At 42.8% G+C, this 14,249-nt stretch overlaps 1 protein-coding gene and 1 pseudogene across 1 annotated transcript in view; one reads left to right on the forward strand and one right to left on the reverse strand.

Moving 5' to 3' along the window:
• Nucleotides 1-14,249, forward strand: part of ZNRF3 (zinc and ring finger 3) — a 153,565-nt gene that overhangs the window by 2,591 nt on the left and 136,725 nt on the right. The gene's annotated exons all lie outside the window — the stretch shown is intronic.
• On the reverse strand, nt 5,090-5,187 carry LOC123626319 (annotated as a pseudogene).

Genomic DNA, 14,249 nt, shown 5'->3' on the forward strand with positions numbered 1-14,249 from the left:
TAACTTTTTTTTTTGTGTGTGTGTGTGTGTGTGAGAAATGAGAAGGTGGAAGAAACAAATTGGTGCTCAGCTTCAGATTAAGCATTTTTTCTAAATACTCTCATTGAACTTTCCAAAACCTTTTACTTACTATCTTAAAAAAAAAAAACCTATGTGTGATTTGCTATCTAATGTTTTATAGTCTTCAGAGCAGAGTTAATTTTCCTGTATCTAAAGCAAAATAGTAGCGCTATAGCATGGCTTTTATTACTTCCAGTGGGGTTCTGTAGCGATATTGTTCGTGGTTTTGGGGAGAAAAGACCTGTTTGAGAGTACCTCTCCTTTAAGAACTCTCAGATAAGAAATTGGGTTGTGTTACTGATTTTTTTTCCCTCCCTCTCCTTATTATATGTCATTGAAAGTGTGTGTGTGTGTGTGTGTGTGTGTGTACATGTATGTTTGTTCAGTAGATAACCTTATCATTGTCTGGTTTGCCCAGATACTTTTAAGTAGAGTACCTGTTCAGTCATTTGTGTATGTTAGGGTAGGGGGAAGCCTGGTTAAGAATTGTGTCTGGTAGTGTCGAAAGAGAGAATGCTTGTAATTCAGACCTTGGGATTAGTCACCAGGAATCTTGGTTCTCCCCTTGTGCATTTTATGCTTAAATAACTCCCCCAAGGTCACCACTGTAGTCTGTATGAAGACAGTTGGTTTTTATTTATTCATTTTTGACATCTACATCTTTGAAAGTTGAGGTGAAAACAATGTGTGAGTATGAAATGCTATTAATTACTGACTGTTAACTTATTCATGCAGTGGTAAAGCCCATTTGCTTGTAAGAGTGTCAGGCATACAGTTTGAATGCTGAAGGCATTAATTACACTTCTGTAGTTCTGAAGTGTGGGACTTTAAAGGGTTCTTAGACATATTGATACATATTTCATCTTTGAACCAATTTGTTGCTGTTAATGAGATCATTATCTGAAACTTTCAGACTTGGCTGTGCAACTCACTTGGTTGGTGGTGTTAAATAAAGACCCGATTAAACACTGGCTAGTGGTATGTGGATTGGTTAAACAAACAAAGAAAATTTGCATTGCTAGAGATGAAAGATTGTTTTAAAGTGGAAATGCATTTTTTCCCTTTGAAGTCAAATATTTAGAAAAGCTTGAGAAATTAATTTGTAGAAGGAATTTGAGTGATAGGTTCTGTGTAACTGTAAAATCAGCCTTTCTGGATCCTACGTTAAGTGTTGAATGGACTTGAAAACAGGTTAGCTGAGGATATTTAAGCACTAAGTCAGTTCCTTTAGATAGTTGGGTTGGGAGGAGAGCTGAGTGGTGGGTTAGAAAGGCTGATCAAGGTCCTTAAAATAGCCAATGTTAAGTAAAGGTATCACAGAGAATAATTTTAGGAAACTAATTCCTTGCCTTTGTTTCCCTGTCAGTGTTGCTGCAGTTAAGCATTTGATCAAACACTTCTTTTCATCTCCATTTTAACTTAACAGGCCTGCCTCTAAAAATTGACTTGGCCTAATAGAACAATTGTGTGCTGACAGCTGACCTGGATTTACCCAGAAAGGGATCGCTGACTGTCTTCTCAGATGGGCTTTCATAGGTTAAGACCAAGCATTTGATTTGGGGGAAAAAGTAGGGCTGTGTTTTGTGATCTTACAAATTCTTAGGGGCTCTTATTTTCTGTCCTGTTCCCTGAGATCTCATGGGAGTTACTAGTGCAATTCTGAATAGGGATGAAGATGGGATTGGGAGGTAGTGTGGAGTCCATAGACTAAAGGGAAGGCAGTGATGGCTTCCACTTATCAGCATTTATTGTGTACAGAGCACTGTGCCAAGCATGTCACACGTTGCCTCATCTCATCCTGATATTAACACAAAATTAGCAACTATTGTTAACCCAATTTACAGAAGAGGAAACTGAGGCTGAGTGAGGCAAGTTGACTTCTCTAACCTCACATGGCTAGCAAATGGTAAAACCTGGATTGAAACCCAGACAGACCTGTCTGGCCCTCTTGTTCTTGTTTGTGCCAAGTAAATAGAACTTGCCTGGTTAGGATTTTGATATTAATTCAAGTCTAATTTTTAACAATCCAGAACCTGAGGGTCACAGACTTCCAGAGAAAGCCCATGAACCCCTGAAATTATATGCACATTCTTGTATATGGACATTTTTTTTTTTCCTGAGAAGACATACAGCTTTGCCTCTTGGAGGGGTCTATGATGTCCCCTCACCCTCAAGAGGAAATAGAAGCTCTAATCTAGTACCAGTCATTGAATAGTCTGTTACTACGAATTTGAGGGGGGTGACATGAGGCTCAGGCTGGCAAGAGTTGTAGGGAAGAAGTCTAGAGGTTTGGGTGCCCCTCTATTGAGCATATTCATTTGACAGACTTTAACCAAAGCCCTATTCTGTGCCAGACACCATATAGCTGTTGTTTTCTGGAGTTTAGTCTTACAGAGATAGATGCACATGGATAAATGACAATCCTTCCCAACTGGGTTTCCCCACAGAACTGAGCCCTTAGGCCCTAAGGCATCAATTGTCTATAATGAATTAACCTCTCTTCTGTGCATCCATCTCATACAAGTTATACATCATCCTTGGAAGAAGTGAGAAAACAATCACTCAAAGAATTTTCTGCAGTTAGATGGTGAAGTGCAAGAATGCAACGATGTGAAGGCAGGATGTGGGAAAGCAGTATAAATGGTTCCTTTGCACCATTCATTGAAAACTGAAATGGAGCACCTGCTGCTGCTGAAATGCCTTAAGAGCAGCTTCTCATGCCTTCCCTTGTGGACCTCGACCCCACAGGGCAGGTCCTTTTGTTTTTGCTCATCTCTGAACCTACCCCCCAGCTCCCCAGTGCCTGCCTTTTATCAGACACTTGCTATTTATTGAATGAATGATTTAGAGTGGATATCAGGCAGGCAGTGGGTTTTCCGTGCTTGGATTAATGGATGAGAATAACTTCCTTTGACTCCACTAGTAAATTCTGGGATTATCTTTCCTTTTTAGTTATTTCCGGAAGCTGGCTTGATTAGATGGAAAGGATGGACCTCTCTCTGGTTCCGGTAGATCCACTGGTATTATAATACCGGGTTGTATGAAAGTGATCTCTGTGGTGTTTGTGTGTTCCAGGGCAGAGTACCTGGCATTATAAATATCTGAAGTGTTCTTTTCTGACAAAACACCGAGTATTGGGAAAGCCTTAAAGTAGACAGCTGTTACAGATGGAAAGACACTTGCATCCCTAGTGTCCCTGGGAGTAATGGCAAAGGCTTGGTAGTCAGTACCACTGTTAACCTGAATATATGCCATATGGAAAAGTTCGCTTCTTGAGAGAGTTTCCCAAGTCTGGAGAATGTGGATTTCTAGTTCGTGACAAAGTGACGTTTACATGAATCTTCGTAATCAAAAGAACAAGATTCAGTCCTTAAGTGTGTTAGAAAGGAGACTGAAACCCAGAGATGTAAAGTGCCTTGCCCAGAACCACATGGAGAGGTAGAGATGACCCAAGATTAATGTTCAGGTCCTCCAAGGCCCAGGCTTGGAGCCTTGCTGTTACCTTTGGCTGCACCTCAGCTGAGTGTACTGGGGAAGACGAGATACAGGGCGTGCTTTATGATCAGGTGTGTAATTGAGAAAAGCCAGGCAGTCTTAAATTGCATATTGGGATTAAGTGGTTGCTATTCTCCTCTAATTAATTTAGATTTTGAATCTCTCGATCTTCCTCTCTGTCAGAGCTTTTAAAGATAGTTACTGATGATCAAGTGCTTACTGTGTGCCAGGCACTAGGTACAGTGCTTTGTCACATTTAACGGACAAGGTAGATGGCACACACTAGGTTTTCAGATGAGGATGCCAAGCTTGGAGAGGTAAGGTCAATTGTTGAACTCACTGAGCAAGTCGGTAGTGGAGCTGAGGTTCAAACCCTGTGTCTGATTCTAAGCCATTTCCGGCTTTACAAGACCACTTCACACTTTCTTGTGATGCGATTATGGGAACTGATGGTGGAATTTAGAATTGGGTTTAAACCCAGAATGATTAAGAAATGAGTCTGTAACTTTAACTGAGAAAACTCCCTACCCTCACAGAGATTTGTTTCCTTCCTCCTTTCTTTCTTTCTTCTGTTTTTAATCACAGAGGGCTCATTTTAACTTGTTTTTTCCACCAAGAGCCAATCTGCCAAGATCGGGAAGAGGGACCAGTGACTTGAAGTATACAACTGTCACTCGATGGCACTTCCGTTGTTTTGGCTGTTGGGAAAGCTGGAACGGCCTTAGTGTTCTGGCATTTAAAGGGATTTCTGGTGTGAGACACACCTCCTTCCTGTGGCTGACTTTTAGAGCCATCTTTCACCAAAGAGGTCATGTCCCATGTTCATGGCCTTTCTTATTCTGTACAGGCTCATTCCATCCTCCTGGTTGTTAAAACTTACCGTGGGTGCCGCCTTCCTCAGTTGGTGGACGTTCAGCGCTGCCCTCTGTCCACCAGACCCTGTGTGGGGCAGGCAGCTGAGTGCAGAGGGCCAGACAGTGAGTGAACTGTTGTTACCTTACAGTGGGACATGTCCTATCTGGTAGGGCACAGCCTGTAGGACACCGAAGAACACCTGGGAGAGGGAACCTGGCCCTGGTGCCAAGTTTAGGCCTGGGCAACCCATTGTATGTCACAGCACAGTACGTGGTTTTGAGCATTCTGTTCTTTTCCAACTCATTTTTACCTACCTTTGAGGTTAAAGCTGATAACCCCTTTGTGGAAACATGCCTTTATAACTGTCAAACAGAATAGGAAGGAGGGAAAGAGTAGAGGTTCTTTGTTCTAATTGTAGCTTGAATGAGATGTTTTAAAATCTGACTTTTAGTGGTTCTGTTGACTCATGATAGTGTGAAAAGAATAAGGTCAGCTGGCCCATTGAGGTTCAAAGGAGAGCATTTTATTTTTATTACCCTTAAGATGTGCTGTAAGAGTTGATATTAATCCCCTTCTCTCCCCTGCAGCCAGTGTGATACGGTTCTCTGAAGACAAACTTTAATCCTAGAATTTTGTGGTGAAAATATATGTTGGAATGGGGACTTCTGGCCTCCTGGGGTAGAAGCTCCTGCATTTTTTTTTTTTTCTTTTTTAGGGGCCATGCTAATCTTCTCTGTATTGTTCCAATTTTAGTATGTGTGCTGCCAAAGCCAGCACTTAACAAGAGTGATGGTGGTACTCAATTAGGTACATGTAAGGTCTCATCCAGGGCCATAAGAATTTGATTACAATTTAATTTTCTATTTGAACTTGAGTTAATTTGAGTATGCTAACTTGTCAGCAAACATTTATTGAATTTCTATTGTGGATACAGTATAGAGAAGAAACAGCTTTTATGCACCTGTAATACAGTTTGTGCATTACAGATGTCATTTCTCTGATTTATCCCATGCAAATTTGGGCAGTTAAATTAGCCCCACTTTACAGAGGAAACTGAGGGTCTTAAGTAAGCTTCTTGAGGCCACAGACTGGAATCGAATTTGGGTCACCTGAAGCCAAGGCTCACTGCCCTGCTTGCTTGAGGGCTCAGGTGTATTTTGGTGATATTTACACAAAAATATTAGAATAAATTCATTTTACATTTCCCATAGTGAGAGCTAAAACTTTGCTTTAAAAAATAATTTGTAACTTTTTTAAATGATAAAAATAATACATGTTTTTGTAGAATACTTGGAAAATATAGAAAAGTATGGAAAAAAGGAAATCCCACTCTCTAACTTGTGTGTTTTGGAATATCTTATTTTTTTAACCATGAGCTCCCAGGGATTTTAAAGAAAATTGGAAAAATAACATTATATAGTGTTCTTTTTCGTTTCTTTTCTTTTCTTTTCTTTTCTTTCTTTCTTTCTTTCTTTTTTTTTTTTTTTTTGAGACAGAGTCTCACTCTGTCGCCCAGGCTAGAGTGCCGTGGTGTCAGCCTACTTTATAGCAACCTCAGACTCCTGGGCTGAAGTGATCCTCCTGCCTCAGGCTCCTGAGTAGCTGGGACCACAAGCATGTGCCACCACATCTGGCTAATTTTTTCTATTTTTAGTTGCCTGGCTAATTTTTTCTATTTTTTTTTTTTTTTTTCTCCTTTAGTAGACGGGGTCTCGCACTTGCTCAGGCTGTTCTCAAACTCCTGAGCTCAAGCAGTCCTCCTGCTTTGGCCTCCCAGAGTGCTAGGATTACAGGCGTGAGCCACCGAGCCCAGCCTTATATAGTGTTCTTAACACTTCTTCTACCTTGAATATTTTCTCTGAAACATTTTTAGTGACCGTGGAACGTATTCTCATTTTCTGTTATTATAAGTAATGCTGTGAGGAATATTCTTTCTATATCTCTTGATTATTTACATAGGATTTCTAGAATTAGGTTCACTGGGTCAAGTGGTATAAACATTTTTTTAAGGCTTTTGCTACATATTGTTAGATCACTCTACAGAAGAATGATTCTAGTTTATCCTCCTCTACCAGGTTAGCATGTATGTTCCTGCATACCTCTGCTCACAATGGGTAGTATCTGTTTCTTAAAAAAACAAAAGAAAACTTCAGAAAAGTGACAGTCTACATATTCATATCATTTGGTAAATAGTAAAATACTGGCATTTTTCTCTGTCATGAGGATCTGAGTTATGACTAATGTCTGCACCGAAGGGAAGGTACCTGGCGTGGTATCTGGATACTTCCCTTGGTATATCGGAGAATGGTTCAGGAGCAGCAGGTTGCCCTTGTGTTCTGGGCAGAGACACGGCAGCTGTTCAGGCAGATGGCCATGCTTGGAGGTCTAGGAGGGGACCTCACGGTAGGGACCACTGTGCTGTTGGCACAACCCGTGACAGCATATTGTTGCCCAGGAGGGTGCTGCTGCCTCTTTCCCATAGAGCAGACTCTCTGCTTATGAACAGGCTTGGTTCAGAAAGGCTGAATGAACCTGTCTCAAATTCAGAGTGACACTGTCAGTTGGTGGTGGGCAGAGATGCAAATTGAGCCAAGCACCAGACTATCAGGTGTGCTTCTAAGGAGCAGACCCGTAGGCTGAAAACAGCTTCCAGGTGTTTTGTTTGATCTCTGTTACAAGATTTTACATAAAAATAGGTTCTTCTTGAAAAATTAAAAGATCTGGCATCAGTGGGTCCACATTCTGGCATGGCAATAGCCTGCCATAGTGGAGTGGCAGCTGTCCCTTTCAGTGGGGGCACAGGCCCTATTGCATTGTCCTGGCTTACTTCTCTCACTAAGTTACATTTAGTTTGCCATCTTTTCTGTCTGTCTGAAAGTATGTGGTTTTTATTTTATTTTTCTTTAAGAGCTGGAGTCTCGCTCTGTCACCCAGGCTGGAATGTAGTGGTGTGATCATAGCTCACTGCAACCTTGAGCTCCTGGGCTCAGGCAATCTTCTCACCTTGGCCTCCCGAGTAGCTGGGACTACAGGTACACACCACTATGCCTGGCTAATTAAAAAAAAAATTTTTTTTGTAGAGGTGGGGCCTCACTATGTTGCCCAGGCTGGTCTTGAACTCCTGGCCTCCAGTAATCTTCCAGCTTTGGCTTCCCAAAGTGTTGAGATTACAGGTGTGAGCCATGCCCAGCCTGAAGCTGAAAGCTTTTAAAAAAGTCAAGCATGGGGCGAGTCTTTAGTATTTTCTGTCTTTCCTCAACCAACCTTCATGTCAGATGTGCATAGTAGACCTTGTGACCTCAAGTTATGCCGCTGGGGAAGGCCAAACTGGCCCTGATGTGACTAGTGTGCCCTTTTCACTTTGATGTAGGTGTTTCTATTTTCTGTTGGACTTCTTGAAGGCTGAAGTCTGGAGCCATTTGGCCTGTGCCTTCATAAAGATCTTTTTTTGCCCCTTCTCTCTTTTGGCTTCATGGTTTCTCATAACTGTGAGTTACTGTTTATGCTGAAGGTCACCTTGAAAGTGCTGTGACTCAGCTCTCCTTTTACAATGAGGGAACTGTGGGCAAGGGCTTCTAGCCTTTGGTCACAAGAGGAGCTGGGATTAGAGCTCAGGTCTTGGTGCTCCCTGGTGATTGTCTTTCTAGAATGGCATTCCACTTTTGAGGATTGAATTCCAGAAAATCTTCCATGTGCCTGGTGCTTTAGGGTCCCTGGTTCACTTTGACTTACATTATCTTGGTCTGTCCCCTCATGTGGGAGAGCCTTCCCTGGATTTGGCCCCAGAAGGCTGTCTGCCCTTCAGGTGGTCTGGTTGCTGAGGCTTGTCCCACACTTGACATAGAATGCTTTTCTTTGTGCCTAATTGTATACTTTTCCTTAAACATGTTTGACATTGTATGTTTAGCACCTTTATGCGATTTTTGGAATATCGCTAGGTACCCAGAGACTTGGCATCTTTTCAGAAAGTGCCTCAGTCTTAGAGTAGGTGGTGAGCAGACAGCTAATGGCATGTAAAGAATGTTGCAAGCTCGACTTGTAAAACTATTCAGAATTTAAGGTGGCTTGTGTCTGAGTCAGAGGGAAATGGCGATGTCCTCAAGATGATGCTTGACTTGCTAGGTCCCTTGCTGACCTTTCATCTTCATGCCTGACATGAAGACAGCCCAAGCTGTCTCCCTATCTCACATTTTCTCTCTCTTAGGCTTTTTTTTTTTTTTTTTTTTTTTTTTTTTTAGAGACAGGGTTTTGCTGTGTTGCCCAGGCTGGTCTTGAACTCCTAGGCTCAAATGCCTAGCCTTCCAGTAGCTACGACTACAGGCATGTGCCACTGTGCCCAGCACTCACATTCTCTTTTTCTCATCAGTTCTTCCCCTCCCCACCAGATTCATCTTTCTGCAGTAACCTCTGGTCATGTCAGTCCCTTGATCAAAAGCTTTCCTGGCATCCTGTTGTTTACTCCCCCAGCTGAGTAAAGCGGTTACCTGGCTGGCTCTGTCTCTCTCTCATTGTCCCCTCTGGGACGTGGGCCTGTATGTTGCGGCCCTTGTTCCTGAATGTGTCCTGAGCTTTCCTCTCCATGCCTTTCATTTCAAATTGCCCTTCTGCTGGAACACATGTCTGTACCTCCACATTCCTGACACCCATCTTTGCTTTCTGCTCTTCCCACCTGCGGCAGAACTTTCAGTTCTTTCCATTAAGTATTTCCTGGTTCCACCAGTGTGTCCCTTTGAATCAGAGCACTCTATCCCCTATCGCCTTATATATAAAACATGTAAAATATTTACTGGCTTGAAATTCTTCTAGATCATAGTACTTTGGGATAGCATAGTGAAGGGGATGTTAGTGTGGCCAGAAAAGTACTTGGCTTTTTGAGGTCGAGAACTTTCTATGATTGTAGCAACTATTCACAAGCAGACATGGGTGTGTCTTAGATCTATTCCAAATAGTTGGGATGATCCAGACTCTCAAAATAATGTCACTTTGCCTGTGTTCTCCTGGAGGTCAGGAGGGAGGAAGGACGTGGGACTAGGTGATGACACCCTCTAACTCCTTCCAGCCTGGCTTGTAACTACCCTGGGTACGTTGTTCAGAGAATGCTGGAGAAGAGAACGTTACTGCCTGACTGTAGACTTTTAGGGATGTGTTTTATTTAAATATATAAAATATATTTTGGTGTTACTTAAATAACTGGAACTTTGGGGGGAACAGCGAAAGTTGAGTGACCCATCAGAAACAACTGTGTGTGAGTCCTTACTGAAATTTGTACCACATTGTTTCCTCAAAATTTTTTTCCCTCTTTGGAAGTTGTGGCATGGACCTTGATCCTGCATTTAAGTGCTGGGTGGGAAGCAGAGTTTTAAAGGACTCTAGTAGTATTTCTAAAGAGGCCAACAGCCTTCATGTACAAGAATTTCAGGTTTCAATTTAGCAAACATTTGATTTTCTACTCTTTATGGGGCTGACTATAAGCATTTGGGAAATTATTAAATTATTGCTTAGTTCTGTACATATTGGCATGTTGAGTTTTTTTGTTACTGTAGATGTTTTTGTAGGACAGTGGCAAAAACATGGGCATTGGAACCTTCAGGAATATTCCAGAATCTGGCTGTGATGTGTTGTATTTCACTTTTACTAGAGAATTTTCATGGTTGCTTTTTCATGACATGTCCACTGCAGAAACGTTGCAGTACCCGTCAGTAAATGTCATCCTCATCCTAGGAATTCAATGAACACGTAATATGTAGTTTTGAAGTTTTGGTGTTATTAGGTTTAAATCTCTAAGACACACATAAACTCGCTTGTGGTATTAAATGTGCCGTGTGGGTGATTTCAAGTTCCAGTGGCAGTAGTAATTTTTGCATTTCCTGACTCTTGTGTTTAAATTTGCAGTCTCAACATTGCATCACCATAGGTTTTCACATTTAATGAATATTTATGTTGAGCTGAGTTCTATACGAATGCGGTGGTTTCTGACTTGATTATAGCTTGCTGTGTACTGTGGCCAGGAGTGCCCTACAGACAACAGAGTTGGCACACGTCTCAGCATGCCAAGCCCCGGCGGATGTGGTTAGGGACCACAGTGACTGGTGCTTTGGTTGCCATGCCAACCTTGTTTTTGGAAGGGGGAAGCTCTAAAACAACAATGGGATGGGGGGCAGAATGGTTTTGAATATTCCATGTAAAATTATTTCTATATGTTCCCTACAGGAAGATGCTGTAGAAAACTCTAAAAGTCTTACTGTGTGCTCAGATAGCATTAATTAATTTTCTTTGCCCTCTTAAATTTACTTTTGCAAGGCTGTTTTAATTGTCCTCTTACAAGCTTGAGAAAGTTACGTGGTGGCCCTTTCACGTGTGAATGTCTTCCCTATCTGGAGGGTAAATAATAAATCTTCTGTCTCTTAATATTATAAACCTCCTTCCAACCCCTGCCAACTTCCCGTACCCTCTGGTAATTCCCACCTAGTGGTGGCTGATTGGGGGAGGGAGAAGGGGAAAAAACAGGAGGAAGGATAGATGGGGGCCTCCCCCAACCCCAACCCCTTATCTTCATTCTCCTCTTTCCCCTATCCCAAGAAGGCCTTTCCTCACCCCTCCCTATTCGTGTATATCAGCAGAGACCATGGTCAAAGGTGCCATCACCCATAAGTGGGATCTGAGGATGCCCTGCTCTCAAGTTTTGGCAGACAGAGCTGGGATAAAAGGAATGGTGTGTCCCTGGCATCCCACACTAGAATGCTGTGTACCCCTTTGCAAATGGTGCCCTGTATGATTAATTCTGTGGTGCTTGGTGTCGTACAGTGAAATGTCCAGGAGGGAATTGATCAGGCCTAATAAGCCAGATGGGAGCCCAGAATGGCAGAGTGGGATGGGACTCGTGGGCGCCATCTGCAGTTCTAGCGCCTCTTTAAAGACGACCTGAGCTGCTGGAGGCTGCCACCTGTCCAGGTTCAACAGCCCAGGCTGTCTGGTGTTATGGAGGACCTGTCCTCAAGCCTCGTCACACAAAAAAGCAAAGCCCCACCCCTGTAAATGGAAACTTACTCTTTCAGTACTTAAGTTGACTTGGAGTCAACTCTGACACCGTTGCATTGCAGCCTCCTTCAGGGCAGGGTTGGTATCTCAATCTTTTAACGTTTTCCCACTAAAACCCAGAGCATCTCTTCGTGTGAATTGGGAAAAGCTGTCCCTTCTTCAAGATACCTGACTTGTGTTTGCTGTAAATTGGTCCTAATGTGGATCTAGGATGAGCACAGAAGTGAACGGCATGCCCTGGAGTTGTCTGGTGCAAGAGGCCAAAGCCCACAGGGTGCTCCTCCATCTCCCTGTTGGCTGGTGTGGCACTGGTCTATAAACTCTTCTCTCTTCTGCAGCGCTTCTCCCTCAGCAATTCTGATTTGCTGCTTCTAATTTCTATAGTTCATTCTCAGAAAACTAGGGAACCGTGTTTATTAGAATTCTGTGTAAAGTTAGGGAAGAGAGATACCAAGGGTCAGTGAGTATGTGCATTGCTTTGGCTGCTCTTTGGGCTGGCTCTTCTTTAGAGGTGGGTTGACTGCAGCATGGGGTCTTCAAACCTGGGTACCTACCTAAATGGGTAGGCCTTTTGTGGAGCAGAAATGGCACCACCATTTTATGGGAGAAAATACACATGTATTCCTAATCACCAACTCTTAAGTTAACTTTTGGACTATAACCCTGATTTGGGTGTCAGTTCTCTTTAGTTCTTTTAACTACAACCTTTAGCCAGCTGTATTTGAGGGGAGTTGGGAGGATACTTTTGTGTCATCAAACAATGGCATGGCTGTAAGGAGCAATAATTTTCAACTTTGCATGTTGTAAACCTCACAGAATGAAGTGGTTCTGGGTTTCCTTTGATGACAGAAGAGGCCACCGAGTGCCAAATCTGGAACCAGACTGCCTGGGTTTGAATCCCGATTCTGCCAGTTACCTGCTGTGGAAAGGTGACTTTGCCTCTCCAGGTCTGAGTTTCTGCATCTGTAAAATGGAGATAAATCCGTCCTAGAGTTCTTCTGAGGATGAAATGAGTTACAGCATGCGTTTTTTGTTCAGTGAGGATGAGAATGAAGAAAATAATGTACATAATTTCAGTGTGTTCCTCACATATACCTAACATTTATGTTGTAGTTCCCAAATGATTGGAAATGTTTATTCTAAAGTGGTAGCTTATCTAGGTTAAAGATTCCAAAAGTGCTACTCATTGAGAGGTGACCATACCATGGGAATCTTTTTTTTTTTTTTAAGCCATGCTTAGTGCCTTCCCGCTTGTACCTGTATCTCTTCTCCCCAGAGTGGTTCTTAAGCGCTCTGTTCTTCAGTACAGACTGTTCTTTCTCCCTGAATCCCAGTTCCCTCTTTCATATGTTTCTGGGAGGGGTGCATTACCACAGCTTCAGCTGCTCATCCCTGCTCTCCACAGCTAGATCATTGTCCGAGCCTTGAGCTCTGTCTTTGGGCATGTGTGCACACAGAGACACACACACACACACACATACACAGCTAGATGGGAACTATCCAGGGTGTTTCTAGGCCAGTCTGCCTGTTGTTTCTGAAGCCACATGGCCTGCATATGGGCAGAACTGCACCAAAGGAAAGGAGGGTGCTTGATTGCATCTCTGGTTCTGGCCAGGGCACGTGGAGTGCTGTGTACACCAAGGCTGTGCTCTGGGGGCCTAATTATGTGGGACCTGTGGCAAGCACAAGTGACTTCAGCGCTTGGTTTGATCCAGTGTGCGATTTTGCCAAAGCAAATACTTTATTAATCTTAACGCCCCAAATTAGACACATTGACTTTGTCTAAAAATGGGAATAATTGGAGTGTATTGTGGTTTTTTTAAATCCCCCTCCTTCCCTCCACTAAGACTAGGCTGCGCATTCCTCTCCTTCAGTGGAGAAGGTGGTTTCTGTTGCTGTCTGCCTCCTGCTCTCACATTCCTGAAACTGGGTGATAGACAGACCTTCTTTCTCTGAAGGTGTGTGTATGCTTTCCCCAAGAGGAGGTTCCACTTCTTCCTGCTTCAAGGACAAAGAAAGGATTTGCTATCCTGATGGAACTTTCCTAACTGGGGCCTCTTCCTGGTTCCTTGGGATTCTCATCCATAGCATGTGTAGGGAAAACTATTGGATGACTTCCTGTAGTGACCTTATGTGTATCTGGGAGGCTCAGCCAGAATTTCTTGTATGACATGTGAGGGAGCAAGTGAGCCGGTGAGGTCAGTAGGGCTTCCCCCTCAGCACCCTGTGTCTCTTCTCAGAGTGTCTTGGGTAAAGGGCATACTCACAGGGTAGGATGAATCTGGCATAGAAAGTGTTCTTATCTAGTCTAAACTAGAAAAAAAAATGTCTCTAAATAAGTAAGCAACCTCGCCTCAGAAAACAACTCTTAGCTAACCTTCCCTCCTTCTCTTCACTTGGCTTCTGCCTTTAAGTCTGAGATGACCTGGTGGGATTTATCAGCTTTGAAGTCCTAAGGTGCTATTTTAATTCTTTTCTTTCCTATTGCAGGTTTTGAGACCGATTTAACTAGATTTTGGAGGGAGCTTACTTTACAGCATTCTTAAGAGCTCGGACAATCTTGAAAGAGTTAAACTCTAATTAGCTCATTCCTAAGGTATTTAATGCCCTTATTAAAACTCAACTGCTCCTTCACTTTTTTCTGTAGTGAATCAGATTTCTTGAGGAGCTGAGCCTTTGCTCCTCAGATCACAGGCTCACATGTTGAAGCTGGCAGTGCTAGAGGCTAGTTCCTATCTGTGTGACAGCATTTTTAATTTAACAGGACCGCCTTTGATGTTCCCAAATATTTATAGGCAGCT

The sequence above is a fragment of the Lemur catta genome, chromosome 21 (genome assembly GCF_020740605.2).
Source record: "Lemur catta isolate mLemCat1 chromosome 21, mLemCat1.pri, whole genome shotgun sequence".
Taxonomy (NCBI): Eukaryota; Metazoa; Chordata; class Mammalia; order Primates; family Lemuridae; genus Lemur; species Lemur catta.